Source organism: Pseudorca crassidens, chromosome 9, assembly GCF_039906515.1.
Source record: "Pseudorca crassidens isolate mPseCra1 chromosome 9, mPseCra1.hap1, whole genome shotgun sequence".
NCBI lineage: Eukaryota > Metazoa > Chordata > Mammalia > Artiodactyla > Delphinidae > Pseudorca > Pseudorca crassidens.
This window is the reverse complement of record NC_090304.1, coordinates 73,647,683-73,664,672: the sequence shown is the minus strand read 5'-3', so window position 1 is coordinate 73,664,672 and position 16,990 is coordinate 73,647,683.

Sequence of the window (16,990 nt, the reverse complement as noted above, 5' to 3'; positions counted from 1 at the left end):
GTAAGACTGTTAAAAATCACATGATTATTTCAATAGATGCAGAAGACGTCTGATGAATTACAGTATCCTTTCATGACAAAAACCCTCAAACCTTCCTTTGGACACAGAAAAATCATGCCTCAACATTCTAATGTTTATATACAACAAAACAACAGCTAACATTATACTTAATGGTGAAAATTTTTAGTTTTTACTTTAAGATCAGGAACAAGACAATGATGCCCACTCTCCCCACTCTTATTCAATATAGTACTGGAAGTCTTAACTGGAGCATGTAGGCAAGACAAAGAAAACAATAAAAGACATTCAATTGAAAAGAAAAAGGTAAAATTGTTATTTGAAGATGATATGATGTTACATATAGAAAATCCCAAAGACTTCATCAAAAAACTGTTGGAACTAATAAAAAATTTCAGTAAAGTTGCAGGATATAAAATTAACATACAGTAATAGATTGCATTTCTATACACTAATAATGACATCTGAAAAAGAAATACAGAAAACTATCCCATTCACAATAGCATCATAAACAATGAAAGACCTAGGAATAAATTCATCCAAGGAAGTTAAAAATATGTACAATGAAAACTACAAGACTCTAATGAATAAAATTAAAGAAGACACAACAAATTGAAAGATAGCTGTTTTTTTTTTTTAACACCTTTACTGGAGTATAATTGCTTTACAATGGTGTGTTAGTTTCTGCTTTATAACAAAGTGAATCAGTTATACGTATACATATGTTCCCATATCTCTTCCCTCTTGCATATTCCTACCTCCCACCCTCCTTTTCCCAGCCCTCTAGTTGGTTACAAACCACTGAGTTGATCTACCTGTGCTATGCGGCTGCTTCCCACTAGCTATCTGTTTTACGTTTGGTAGTGTATATCTGTCCATACCACTCTATCACTTCGTCCCAGCTTACCCTTCCCCATCCCCATGTCCACAAGTCCATTCTCTACATCTGCATGTTTTTTCCTATCCTACCCTCAGGTACTTCAGAACCTTTTTTTTTTTTTTTTTAGATTCCATATATATGTGTTAGCATATGGTATTTGTTTTTCTCTTTCTGACTTACTTCACTCTGTATGACAGTCTCTAGATTCATCCACCTCACTGCAAATACTTCAGTTTCATTCCTTTTTATGACTGAGTAATATTCCATTGTATATATGTGCCACATCTTCTTTATCCACTCATCCAATGATGGACACTTAGGTTGCTTCCATGTCCTGGCTATTGTAAATAGAACTGCAAAGAACATTTTGGTACATGACTCTCTTTGAATTATGGTATTCTCAGGGTATATGTCCAGTAGTGGGATTGCTGGGTGGTATGGTAGTTCTATTTTTAGTTTTTTAAGGAACCTCCATACTGTTCTCCATAGTGGCTGTACCAATTCACATTCCCACCAGCAGAACAAGAGTGTTCCCTTTTCTCCACACCCTCTCCAGCATTTATTGTTTCTAGATTTTTTGATGATGGTCATTCTGACCGGTGTGAGATGATATCTCCTTGTAGTTTTGATTTGCATTTCTCTAATGATTAATGATGTTAAGCATTCTTCCATGTGTTTGTGGGCAGTCTGTATATCTTCTTTGGAGAAATGTCTATTTAGGTCTTCTGCCCATTTTTGGATTGGGTTGTTTGTTTTTTTTGTTATTGAGCTGCATGATCTGCTTGTAAATTTGGCGATTAATCCTTTGTCAGTTGCTTCATTTGCAAATATTTTCTCCCATTCTGAGGGTTGTCTTTTGGTCTTGTTTATGGTTTCCTTTGCTGTGCAAAAGCTTTGAAGTTTCATTAGGTCCCATTTGTTTATTTTTTTTTTTATTTCCATTTCTCTAGGAGGTGGGTCACAAAGGATGTTGCTGTGATTTATGTCATAGAGTGCTCTGCCTATGTTTTCCCCTAAGAGTTTGATAGTTTCTACTCTTACATTGAGGTCTTTAATCTATTTTGAGCTTATTTTTGTGTATGGTGTTAGGGAGTGTCTAATCTCATCCTTTTACATGTACCCGTCCACTTTTCCCAGTACCACTTATTGAAGACGCTGTATTTTCTCCACTGTATATTCTTGCCTCCTTTAACAAAGGTAAGGTGACCATATGTGTGTGGGTTTATCTCTGGGTTTTCTATCCGGCTCCATTGATCTATATTTCTGTTTTTGTGCCAGTACCATACTGTCTTGATTACTGTAGCTTTGTAGTATAGTCTGAAGTCAGGGAGTCTGATTCCTCCTACTCCATTTTTCATTCTCAAGATTGCTTTGGCTATTCGGGGTCTTTTGTGTTTCCATACAAATCGTGAAATGTTTTGTTCTACTTATGTGAAAAAATGAGAGTGGTAGTTTGATAGAGATTGCATTGAATCTGTAGATTGCTTTGGGTAGTAGAGTCATTTTCAGAATGTTGATTCTTCCAATCCAAGAACATGGTATATCTCTCCATCTATTTGTATCATCTTCATTTTCTTTCATCAGTGTCATATAATTTTCTGCATAGAGTTCTTTTTTCTCCTTAGGTAGGTTTATTCCTAGATATTTTATTCTTTTTGTTGCAATGGTATATGGGAGTGTTTTCTTAATTTCACTTTCAGATTTTTCATCATTAGTGTATAGGAATGCCAGAAATTTCTGTGCATTAATTTTGTATCCTGCTACTTTACCAAATTCATTGATTAGCTCTAGTAGTTTTCTGGTAGCATCTTTAGGATTCTCTATGTATAGTGTCATGTCATCTGCAAACAGTGACAGGTTTACTTCTTCTTTTCCAATTTGGATACATTTTATTTCTTTTTCTTCTCTGATTGCTGTGGCTATAACTTCCAAAACCATGCTGAATAATAGTGGTGAGAGTGGGTAACCTTGTCTTCTTCTTGATCTGAGTGGAAATGGTTTCAGTTTTTCACCATTGAGGATGATGTTGGCTATGGGTTTGTCATATATGGCCTTTATTATGTTGAGGAAAGTTCCCTCTATGCCTACTTTCTTCAGGGTTGTTATCGTAACTGGAAGTTGAATTTTGTCGAAAGCTTTCTCTGCCTCTCTTGAGATGATCATATGTTTTTTCTCCTTCAATTTGTCAATATGGTGTATCACGTTGATTGATGTGTGTATATTGAAGAATCCTTGCATTCCTGGAGTAAACCCCACTTAATCATGGTGTATGATCCTTATAATGTGCTGTTGGATTCTGTTTGCTAGTATTTTGTTGAGGATTTTTTCATCAATGTTCATTTGTGATATTGGCCTGTAGGTTTCTTTCTTTGTGACATCTTTATCTGGTTTTGGTATCAGGGTGATGGTGGCCTCGTAGAATGAGTTTGGGAGTGTTCCTCCCTCTGCTATATTTTGGAATAGTTTGAGAAGGTAGGTGTTAGGTCTTCTTTAAATGTTTGATAGAATTCACCTGTGAAGCATCTTGTCCTGGGCTTTTGTTTGTTGGAAGATTTTTGATCACAGTTTCAATTTCAGTGCTTGTGATTGGTCTGTTCATATTTTCTATTTCTTCCTGGTTGTGAATTTCTAAGAATTTGGCAATTCCTTCCAGGTTGTCCATTTTATTGGCATTGAGTTTCTTGTATTAATCTCTCATGATCTTTTGTATTTCTAGAGTGTCAGTTGTTACTTCTTTTTCATTTCTAATTCTATTGATTTGAGTTTTCTCCCTGTTTTTTTCTTGATTAGTCTGGCTAATGGTTTATCAATTTTGTTTATCTTCTCAAAGAACCAGCTTTTAGTTTTATTGATCTTTGCTATTATTTCCTTCATTTCTTTTTCATTTATTTCTGATCTGATCTTTATGATTTTTTTCCTTCTATTAACTTTGGGGTTTATTGTACTTCTTTCTCTAGTTGCTTTAGGTGCAAGGTTAGATTGTTTATTTGGGATGTTTCCTGTTTCTTAAGGTAGGATTTTATTGCTATAAAGATCCCTCTTAGAACTGCTTTTGCTGAATCCCAAAAGTTTTGGGTCATTTTGTCTCCATTGTCATTTGTTTCTAGGTATTTTTTCATTTCCTCTTTGATTTCTCCAGTGATAACTTCATTATTAAGTAGTGTATTGTTTAGCCTCCATGTGTTTGAAAAATAACACACAAGGGAATCTCTCTATGGTTAACAGCTGATCTTTCAGCAGAAACTCTGCAAGCCAGGAGGGACTTGCAGGACATATTTAAAGTGGTGAAGGAGAATAATTTACAACCAAGATTACTCTACTCATCAAGGATCTCATCCAGATTTGATGGAGAAATTAAAACCTTTACAGACAAGCAAAAGCTGAGAGAAATAGCTGGTATTAATGGATCAGAAAAATTAATATTGTTAAAATGTCCATACTAACCCAAACCATCTGGCTTCTACACAATCTCTTTCTGAAGTCCAATGACATTCTTTACAGTACTAAAAAAAAAAGCATACCTAAAACTTGTATGGAACCACAAAGACTTCACATAGCCAAAGCAATCCTGAGAAAGAAAACAAAGCTGGTGGTATCACACTTTCTAATTGCAAACTATACTACAAAGCTACAATAATTAAAATAATATGGTACTGACATAAGAACAGACACACAGACCAATGGTACAGAAAACAGACCCTAAAATTAAATCCCACATATACAGTCAACTAATATTTGATAAGTAAGCCAAAAATGTGCAATGGGCAAAGTATAGTCTTTTCAACAAATGGTATGAGGAAAACTGGATAAACACATATAGAACAATTAAATTGGACCCCTATCTTACCCCACGCATAAAAGTTAACTCCAAGTTGATTAAAGACTTATACCACAGTCTTAAGACCTGATACCATTAAACTCCTAGAAGAAAAGTTAGGGAAGAAACTCCTCAACACTGGTCTTGGCAATGATTCTTTTTGGTTATGACACCAAAAGCACACACACTCACAAAAAAAGCAAAAGCAAAAATCAACAAGTGGGACTATGTAAAACTTAAATGCTTCTGCACAGCAAAAGAAAATGAAAAGGCAACTTACTGAATGGGAGAAAATTTTGCAAACTATATGTCAGATAAGGGGTTAATATCTAAAATATATAAAACTCATACAACTCAACAACAAAACAATCTGATTAAATAATGGGCAGAGAAACTAGACAGAATACATTTTTCCAAAGAATACTTCCATATAGGTAGACTAAAAAATGCTCAACTTTACTAATCATCAAGGAAATGCAAAACAAAACCACAATGAGATACTGCTCTGCACCTACTAGAATGGTTAATATCAAGGAGACAAGAGATAGCAAGTATTGGGAAGGATGTCGAGAAAAGGGAACCATTTGTACACTGTTGATGGAAATGTAAATTGATTTAGCCACTATGGAAGACAATGTGGAGGTTCCACAAAATTTTTTTTGAAAGTTCTACCACGTGATCCACGAACACCACTTCTGGGTTAAACCCAAAGGAAATGAAAACAGGATATCAAAGAGGGATTCCCGTTTACTGCAGCATTGTTCATAATAGCCAAGGTATAAAAAAGACCTAGCTGCCTATCAATGGATGAGTTGATAAAGAACTTGTAATATAACTATTCATTCCTGAGAAAGAAGTACATCCTTCCATTTGTGATAACATGGATGGACTTTGTGGACATTATGCTAAGTGATGTAAGCCATATAGAGAAAGACACTGTATGATATCACCCATATATGGAATCTAAAAAAGCCAAATTCATAAAATCAGAGTAATATGATGGTTACAAAAGCATGGCAGGTGAGTGAACAGGACAGATGGTGTTTAAGGGTATAAACTTTCAATGAATATTAAATAAGTCCTAGAGCTCTAATGCACAATATAATGAATATAGACAACAAAATTGTATTGTAATCATCAAACTCACTAAGAGACTAGAACTTAATTATTAGAACCCTTTAAAAAATGATAATTATGTAACATGTTAATTGTTGCTACAATGGCAATCATATTACAATATAGAAATGTACCAAATTAACATGTTTAACAGGTTGCACACCTTAAATTTATCGATGTTATATGTCAAATATATTTCAATTAAGAAAAAACAGAATCAGAGACTTAAGTATGGTACTGAAAATTACAGATTATAGATTTTTAACAAAGATTTGAACTTTACCAATTTGTCTGCAGGATTAGAATCATTCAAACAAAGAAACAGAGTTGGATTAGGATTTGTAGTAAAATAAAATATGACATAGTTGAGCCAGCATGAAGCTGATGCTAAATTAGTGAGTTCCAGTCTAGATGCTGTTATAGGCTCATGGCCAGGATCCATTTGAGGGAAGCTCCCAAGTTCATGAGGGTTTATAGTGAACATGAGGGAGATATGTTTGGGGTTAAATATATTTTGTAAATGTGGGCTTTTCTAAATTCATTGACCATATAATACATTCATAATACCCACTATAAACAGTATCTTCTGGCTCAGCAAAAATAATTATCTCTAAGTTTGTACTTGGAAAGAAATTGTACCTGTTTGAAAATCTTATAGCTCCATCTTCACCTACCCTACATATAAAAAGACCAACAATGTATTTTTAAAAAGACCCAGGTTAGTTATTGCAACTGTGCAAATATTTTAAAAGTTGTGATTGAAATAGAACTTTAAAATCTTTTCTAAATATACCATATACTTACTACTACCTGAGTAATTGTTCAAGTCTTTCTCAATTTCTAGACAAGGTGTTTGCTCTTTTATGAAAAACTAATTGGCATTTATGTTGTTTGAATACTTTTTGAGATTCACCATTTGGATAGAAATGTTACTACTCTACAGCTGTGTGAGTGTGCATGTGTGTGTATATGTCTACTCACATGTGGTTTAGGCATTCAACTACTCAATCATCTCTGCTGAACTTGTCTGACAAAACATCTGCTATAGCAAATGAATAATATGTCTTTTTTTGAAAGCATATCCAAAAGGATACCAGTGACATCTATTCATAAGCTGGCTGTCTTGTTATGTCACTAGTACATTGTCAAGCCCACAGTAGAGCTTGCTAAGGGCAAACCATTGAAGCTTTGTAGTTTTTGAAATGTTTTTATTTTATCAGATCATGGTTGTAATATCCCACTTAACTAAGTCATTGTCAACTTGGGGACTGCAAAATATCTCCTCGAAATGGTTACACTATTCATTCATCAGGGGACCAAGATAATTAAGTCATCCATCAACAATGATGCTTGCTTAGATGTGTGCTATTTTCTTGTTGTCCTGACCTTGGTGTGTCTGGTGCTCAGATAAAGCCTTTGATAGATATGTGAGCAGTTATAACCACCCCAAGGATTGAACAGCCCAGAATGCCCAAACTGAGAAGGACACTGTATTTATTCTTCTGTTTTCAATCATTTTGACTTTCATCTACAATGTATGACTTCACTACAGTCACTCAAGCTAAATTAGTTATTTCTTCTTGGTGTTCCTATAATCCTTTCCCTACTATAGTCCTTAGCACAATGTATTATAAACATTTGTCTGTCTCTCCTACACCAACAAGATATCATCAAAGTATTGTATTATTTCCTACTTAGTTTTGTTTCCCTTGCAAGCTGACTGACTGCCATGTAAAAATTTATTAATAAAAAATGGATATGTTAGTTAAATAACTGTATTTGTGCTTTATCAAATTGGATATTGATGCTAGAATGATAATATTCTTTATTTTTTTCAACAAATTTATTGGAATATAATTGCTTTACAATGGTGTGTTAGTTTCTGCTTTATAACAAAGTGAATCAGCTATACATATACACATATCCCCATATCTCCTCCCTCTTGCATCTCCCTCCCACCCTCCCAATCCCACCCCTCTAGGTGGACAGAAAGCACCAAGCAGATTTCCCTGTGCTATGTGGCTACTTCCCACTAGCTATCTATTTTACATTTAGTAGTATATATAAGTCCATGCCACTCTCTTACTTTGTCCCAGATTACCCTTCCCCCTCCCCGTGTCCTAAAGTCCATTCTCTACATCTGCGTCTTTATTCCTGTCCTGCCCCTAGGTTCTTCAGAACCTTGGGGGTTTTTTTTAGATTCCATATATATGTGTTAGCATACGGTATTTGTTTTTCTCTTTCTGACTTACTTCACTCTGTAGGACAGACTCTAGGTCCAATCACCTCACTACAAATAACTCAGTTTCTTTTCTTTTTATGGCTGAGCAATATTCCATTGTATATATGTGCCACATCTTCTTTATCCATTCATTAGTCGATGGACACATAGGTTGCTTCCATGTCCTGGCTATTGTAAACAGAGCTGCAATGAACATTGTGGTACATGATTCTTTTTGAAATATGGTTTTCTCTGGGTATATGCCCAGTAGTGGTATTGCTGGATCATATAATAATTCTATTTTTAGTTTTTTAAGGAACCTCCACACTGTTCTCCATAGTGGCTGTATCAATTTGCATTCCCACCAACAGTGCAAGAGGGTTCTCTTTCCTCCACACCCATTCCAGCATTTATTGTTTGTAGATTTTTTGACGATGGCCATTCTGACTGGTGTGAGGTGATACCTCATTGTAGTTTTGATTTGCATTTCTCTAATGATTAGTGATGTTGATCATTATTTCATGTGTTTGTTGGAAATCTGATGATATTCTTTAAAAGAAAAATGGAAGTCTGAAAAATAATTTATTGAGTGCCAATCATGTGTCATAAAATATATTACAAAATATATTAGCCCACTAGATTTAAAACCATGTAAATGTTTAAGCCTGAGCTATGTCATTTGGGAGCAAAATAATTTTTGGAAAGTAATTTCATTTTTCTGTCAGTTTTCTCAACTAAAAAATAAAAGGTTCATAATGTCTACAACTTAGGCTTGCTGTGAAAACAAAATAAGGAGACTCTTTTTAAATGATTTGCGAACTATAATATTCAACACAAAAAGGAGCTATATGAGATTTACAATTGCTAATGTTGTCAAATTTTCTCTTCCTTGTTCTATATACAGCCCTTGACATAGCTGATCTCTCCCTCCTTGAAACATTTAGTTTGGTTTTCTCCATATCCATCTAGTTCTTCTTTCTCAATTACTTTTGCTTTTATCTCCTCATATCCCTGACTTTTTAAAGTTGGAATCAGTTCTTACATCTTTTGTTCTATCTACAGTTAACTTTAGAGGGGGTCTCATTCAAACTTATGACTTTAAATGTAATCTTAATGCTAAAAACTCCTAAAGATTTATTTAAAACCAAGTCTCTCCCCTGAATGCAGATTTACATATCTTTCCATTAGACATCTCCACTTAGTTATTTAAAACACATCACAAACTGAGCATGTCCAAACCTGAACCCTTGCTCTACCTATAAATCACCTCCACCTGTTCTACCTACAGTCTTCTCAACCCTGGTTAATAGAAACTTCACTCTTTCACTCATAGAACTCCCAAGTTTGGGAATCATCCTATCTCTCACACTCCACATCCAATTTATCAGATAAACATATTGATTCTGCCATCAAAATATAAACCGTAACTGACTACTTCCAGCACTCCACTGCCACGTCCTCATCCAAGCAAACATCATCTTTTGCCTGGATTATTATGACAGGTTTCTTACTGATCTTTCTGGTTCAATCCTTTCCCTACTACTTGTCTGCTCAAAGCCTTTTTTTATCTTACAAATGGTAAAATTGAAAGTCTATACAATGGTCTGCTATATCTATTTGATCTGTACCCTCTCCCATAACATTATCACTATTATATTTCTGATCTCATCCCCAACTCAATCCCAATTCCTTCCTCAACTTCAGCCACACTATTTCTCAAATGCATCATCCATCCCTCAGTCTCAAGGTCTTTGTAATTTATGTTTCTTCTGCTTGGATGCTCTCCCACAAGATATCCTCAAGACTCTTTTCCTCATCACATTCATGTCTTTATGCAAATGCCACCTTCTCAGTAAGTTCTTCTCTTACTATTCTATTTAAAATTGAAGCCACCAACATCCTTGCTTTGGTGTTGTCTAAAACACTTATCATGTCCTAAAATTATTTACTTAAATATTATTTGCTCCACTCTCCACACAAAAACATATGCTAATTCAAGCAAGTATGTATGTCTGCTTTATCAATGACTGTTTCTGAGTGCATAATACAGATATAGGGCTTGGCATAGAAAAGACACTCAAGAGTTGTCTTTTAAGTGTATGAATGGGTTATAATAAAAATATACTTTCAGACTTTAAGAAAATTCAGAGGGATTTGAGAAGATGGTGGAAGAATAAGATGCAGAGATCACCCTCCTCCCCACAGATGCATCAGAAATACATCTACACCTGGAACTGCTTCTATAGAACACCCACTGAATGCTGGCAGAAAACCTCAGACCTCCCAAAAGGCAAGAAACTCCCCACGTACCTGGGTAGGGCAAAAGAAAAAAACAGAGACAAAACAATAGGGATGGGACCTGCACCAGTGAGAGGGAGCTGTGAAGGAGGAAAGGTTTCCACATATGAGGAAGCCCCTTCGTGGGCAGAGACTGCAGGTGGCGGAGGGGGGACGCTTTGGAGCCGTGGAGGAGAGCACAGAAACAGCAGTGTGGAGAGCAAAGCAGAGAGATTCCCACAGAGGATTGGTGTCAACCAGCACTCACCAGCCCGGGAGGCTTGTCTGCTCACCCACCAAGATGGGCGGGGGCTGGGAGCTGAAGCTCGGGCTTCGGTCGGAGAGCGCAGGGAGAGGACTGGGGTTGGCAGTGTGAACACAGCCTGAAGGGGTTAGTGCACCATGGCTAGACGGGAGGGAGTCTGGGAAAGTTCTGGACCTACTGAAGAGACAAGAGACTTTTTCTTGCCTCTTTGTTTCCTGGTGTGCAAGGAGAGGGGATTAAGAATGCTGCTTAAAGGAGCCCCAGAGACGGACGAGAGCCGCAGCTATCAGCGCAGACCACAGACACGGGCATGAGACGCTAAGGCTGCTGCTGCTGCCACCAAGAAGCCTGTGTGCAAGCACAGGTCACTATCCCCATCTCCCCTCCAGGGAGCCTGTGCAGCCTGCCACTGGCAGGGTCCCGTTATCCAGGGAAAACTTTCCCGGGAGAATTCACTGTGCACCCCAGGCTAGTGCAACCTCAAGCCGGACTCTGCCACCACAGGCTTGCCCGGCATCCCTACTCCTCGCCATCCCCGGGCTTGAGTGAGCCAGAGCCTCCAAATCAGCTGCTCCTTTAAACCTGTCCTGTCTGAGCGAAGAACAGACACCTTCCAGCGACCTACCCACAGAGGCAGGGCCAAATCCAAAGCTGAACCCAGGAGCTGTGCGAACAAAGAAGAGAAAGGGAAATTTCTCCCAGCAGCCTCAGAAGCACTGGATTAAAGCTCCACAATCAACTTGATGTACCCTGCATCTGTGGAAAACCTGAATAGACAATGAATCATTCCTAATAGAAGAGGTGGACTTTGAGAGGAAGATAGATTATTTTTTCCTCTTTTTGTGAGTGTGTATGTGTATGTTTCTGTGTGAGATTGTGTCTGTATAGGCTTGCTTTCACCATTTGTTCTACAGTTCTGTCCATCCATTTTTCTTGTTTGTTTGTTATTTTTTATTTGTTTTTTTTTAGTTTTTATAATATTTTTTCTTAATAATTATTTTTTATTTTAATAACTTTATTTTACTTTATCTTACTTTATTTTATCCTCTTTCTTTCTTTCTTTCCTTCTATTTTTCTCCCTTTTATTCTGAGCCATGGGGAGGACAGGCTTTTGGTGCTCCAGCCAGGTTTCAGGGCTGTGCCGCTGAGGTGGGAGAGCCAACTTCAGGACACTGGTCCACAAGAGACCTCTCAGCTCCATGTAATATCAAAGAGCAAAAATCTCCCAGAGATCTCCATCTCAACACCAAGACCCAGCTTCACTCAACAACTAGCAAGCTACAGTGCTGGACACCCTATATCAAACAACTAGCAAGACAGGAACACAGCCCCATCCATTAGCAGTGAGGCTGCTTAAAATCATAATAAGGCCACAGACACCTCAAAACACACCACCAGATGTGGACTTGCCCAACAAAAATACAAGATCCAGCCTCATCCAACAGAACACAGGCACTAGTCCCCTCCACCAGGAAACCTACACAACCCACTGAAACAATCTTAGCCACTAGGGACAGACACCGAAAACAATGGGAACTACGAACCTGCAGCCTGTGAAAAGGAGACCCCAAACACAGTAAGTAAAGCAAAATGAAAAGACAGAAAAACACAAGCAGATGAAGGAGCAAGGTAAAAACCCACCAGACCTAACAAATGAAGAGGAAATAGGCAGTCTACCTGAAAAAAAATTCAGAATAATGATAGTAAAGATATCCAAAATCTTGGAAATAGAATAGAGAAAATGCAAGAAACATTTAACAAGGACCTATAAGAACTAAAGAGGAAACAAGCAATGATGAACAACAAAATAAATGAAATTAAAAACAGTCTAGAAGGGATCAATAGCAGAATAAGTGAGGCAGAAGAACGAATAAGTGACCTGGAATATAAAATAGTGGAAATAACTACTGCAGAGCAGAATAAAGAAAAAAAGAATGAAAAGAACTGAGGACAGTCTCACAGACCTCTGGGACAACATTAAATGCAGCAACATTTGAATTATAGGGGTCCCAGAAGAAGAAGAGATAAAGAAAGGGACTGAGAAAATATTTGAAGAGATTATAGTTGAAAACTTCCCTAATATGGGAAAGGAAATAGTTAATCAAGTCCAGGAAGCACAGAGAGCCCCATACAGGAAACATCTAAGGAGAAACAGACCATGACACATACTAATCAAACTATCAAAAATGAAATACAAAGAAAAAATATTAAAAGCAGCAAGGGAAAAATAACACACTAGGGAATCCCCATGACGTTAACAGCTGATCTTTCAGCAGAAACTCTACAAACCAGAAGGGAGTGGCAGGACATATTTAAAGTGATGAAGGACAAGAAACTACAACCAAGATTACTCTACCCAGCAAGTATCTCATTCAGATTTGATGGAGAAATTAAAACCTTTACAGACAAGTAAAAACTGAGAGAGTTCAGCACCACCAAACCAGCATTGCAACAAATGCTAAAGGAACTTCTCTAGGCAAGAAACACAAGAGAAGGAAAAGACCTATAATAAAAAACACAAAACCATTAAGAAAATGGGAATAGGAGCATACATATTGATAATTACCTTAAATGTAAATGGATTAAGTGCTCCCACCAAAAGACATAGACTGGCTGAATGGTTACAAAAACAAGATCCATATATATGCTGTCTATAAGAGACTCACTTCAGACCTAGGGACACATACAGACTGAAAGTGAGGGGATGGAAAAAGATATTCCATACAAATGGAAACCAAAAGAAAGCTGGAGTAGCAATTCTCATATCAGACAAAATAGACTTTAAAATAAAGACTATTACAAGAGACAAAGAAGGACACTACATAATGATCAAGGGATCAATCCAAGAAGAAGATATAACAATTGTAAATATTTATGCACCCAACATAGGAGCACATCAATACATAAGGCGAATACTAACAGCCATAAAAGGGGAAATCGACAGTAACACAATCATAGTAGGGAAATTTAACACCCCACTTTCACCAATGGACAGATCATCCAAAATGAAAATAAATAAGGAAACACAAGCTGTAAACGATACATTAAACAAGATGGACTTAATTGATATTTATAGGACATTCCATCCCAAAAAAGCAATACACGTTTTTCTCGAGTGCTCATTGAACATTCTCCAGGATAGATCATACCTTGGGTCACAAATCAAGCCTTGGTAAATTTAAGAAAATTGAAGTCGTATCAAGAATCTTTTCTGACCACAACTGTATGAGACTAGATATCAATTACAGGAAAAGATCTGTAAAATATACAAACACATGGAGGCTAAACAATATACTACTTAATAACGAAGTGATCACTGAAGAAATCAAAGAGGGAATCAAAAAATACCTAGAAACAAATGACAATGGAGACAAGACGACCAAAAACTTATGGGATGCAGCAAAAACCGTTCTAAGAGGGAAATTTATAGCAATAAAATCCTACCTTAAGAAACAGGAAACATCTCAAATAAACAACCTAAATTTCGCCTAAAACAATTAGAGAAAGAAGAACAAAAAAGCCCCAAAGTTAGGAGAAGGAAAGAAATCATAAAGATCAGATCAGAAATTAATGAAAATGTAATGAAAGAAACAATAGCAAAGATCAATAAAACTGAAAGCTGGTTCTTTGAGAAGATAAACAAAATTGATAAACCATTAGCCAGACTCATCAAGAAAAAAAGGGAGAAGACTCAAATCAATAGAATTAGAACTGAAAAAGGAGAAGTAACAACTGACACTGCAGAAGTACAAAGGATCATGAGAGATTACTTACAAGCAACTATATGCCAATAAAATGGACATCCTAGAAGAAATGGACACGTTTTTAGAAAAGCACAACCTTCCGAGATTGAACCAGGAAGAAATAGAAAATATGAACAGACCAATCACAAGCACTGAAATTGAAACTGTGATTAAAAATCTTCCAACAAAAGCCCAGGACCAGATGGCTTCACAGGTGAATTCTCTCAAACTTTTAGAGAAGAGCTAATACCTATCCTTCTCAACCTCTTCCAAAATATAGCAGAGGGAGGAACTCTCCCAAACTCAGTCTACAAGGCCAACATCACCCTGTTACCAAAACCAGACAAAGATGTCACAAAGAAAGAAAACTACAGGCCAATATCACTGATGAATATAGAAGCAAAATTTCTCAACAAATTAGTAGCAAACAGAATCCAATACCACATTAAAAGAATAATACACCATGATCAATTAGGGTTTATTCCAGGATTGCAAGGATTCTTCAGTATACACAAATCAATCAATGTGATACACCATATTAACAAATTGAAGGAGAAAAAACATATGATCATCTCAAGAGAGGCAGAGAAAGTTTTGACAAAATTCAACACCAATTCATGATAAAAACTGAAGAAAGTAGGCATAGAGGGAACTTTCCTCAACATAATAAAGGCCATATATGACAAACCCACAGCCAACATCATCCTCAATGGTGAAAAACTAAAACCATTTCCACTAAGATCAGGAATAAGACAACGTTGACCACTCTCACCACTCTCATTCAACATAGTTTTGGAAGTTGTATCCACAGCAATCAGAGAAGAAAAAGAAATAAAAGGAATCCAAATTGGAAAAGAAGAAGTAAATCTGTCACTGTTTGCAGATGACATGACACTATACATAGAGAATCCTAAAGATGCTACCAGAAAATTACTAGAGCTAATCAATGAATCTGGTAAAGTAGCAGGATACAAAATTAATGCACGGACATCTCTGTCACTCTTACACACTAGTGATGAAAAATCTGAAAGTGAAATTAAGAAAGCGTTCCCATTTACCACTTCAACTAAAAGAAAAATATATCTAGGAATAAACCTACCTAAGGAGACAAAAGACATGTATGCAGAAAATTATAAGACACTGATGAAAGAAAATAAAGATGATACAAATAGATGGAGAGAATGTACCATGTTCTTGAATTGGAAGAATCAACATTCTGAAATGACTCTACTACCCAAAGCAATCTACAGATTCAATGCAATCCCTATCAAACTACCACTGGCATTTTTCACAGAACTAGAACAAAAAATTTCACAATTTTATGGAAACACGAAAGACCCCGAATAGCCAAAGCAATCTTGAGAATGAAAAATGGAGGTGGAGGTATCAGGCTCCCTGACTTCAGACTATACTACAAACATACTATAATCAAGACAGTATGGTACTGGCACAAAAACAGAAATACAGATCAATGAAACAGGATAAAAAGCCCAGAGATAAACCCACGCACATATGGTCACCTTATCTTTGATAAAGGAGGCAAGAGTATACAGTGGAGAAAAGACAGCCTCCTCAATAAATGGTGCTGGGAAAACTGGACAGGTACATGTAAAAGGATGAGATTAGAACACTCCCTAACACCATACAGAAAAATAATCTCAAAATGGAGTAAAGACCTAAATTTAAGGCCAGAAACTTTCAAACTGTTAGAGAAAAACATAGGCAGAACACTCTATGACATAAATCACAGCAAGATCCCTTTTCATCAACCTCCTAGAGAAATGGAAATAAAAACAAAAATAAACAAATGGGACCTAATGAAACTTTAAAGCTTTTACACAACAAAGGAAACCATAAACAAGACCAAAAGACAACCCTCAGAATGGGAGTAAAGATTTGTAAATGAAGCAACTGACAAAGGATTAACCTCCAAAATTTACAAGCAGCACATGCAGCTCCATAACAAAAAAATAAACAACCCAATCCAAAAATGGGCAGTAGACCTAAATAGACATTTATCCAAAGAAGATATACGAATTGCTAACAAACACTTGAAAGACTGCTCAGCATAATTAATTAGAGAAATGCAAATCAAAACTACAATGAGTATAAGGAGATATCATCTCACACCAGTCATAATGGCAATCATCAAAAAATCTAGAAACAGTAAATGCTGGAGAGGGTGTGAAGAAACGGTAACACTCTGTACTGCTGTTAGGAATGTAAATTGATACAGCCACTATGGAGATCAGTATGGAGGCTCCTTAAAAATCTACAAATAGAGCTGCCATGTGACCCAGCAATCCCAGTACTGGGCATATATCCTGAGGAAACCATAATTCAAAAAGAGTCATGTACCAAAATGTTCATTGCAGCTCTATTTACAGTAGCAAGCACATGGAGGCAACCTAAGTGTCCATCAACAGATGAATGGGTAAAGAAGATGTGGCACATATATACAATGGAATATTACTCAACCATAAAAGGAAACAAAATTGAGTTATTTGTATTGAGGTGGATGGGTCTAGAGTCTGTCATACAGTGTGAAGTAAGTCAGAAAGAGAAAAACAATTACCATATGCTAACACATATATATGGAATCTAAGGAAAAAAAAAAACAGTTCATGAAGAACCTAGGGGTAAGACAGGAATA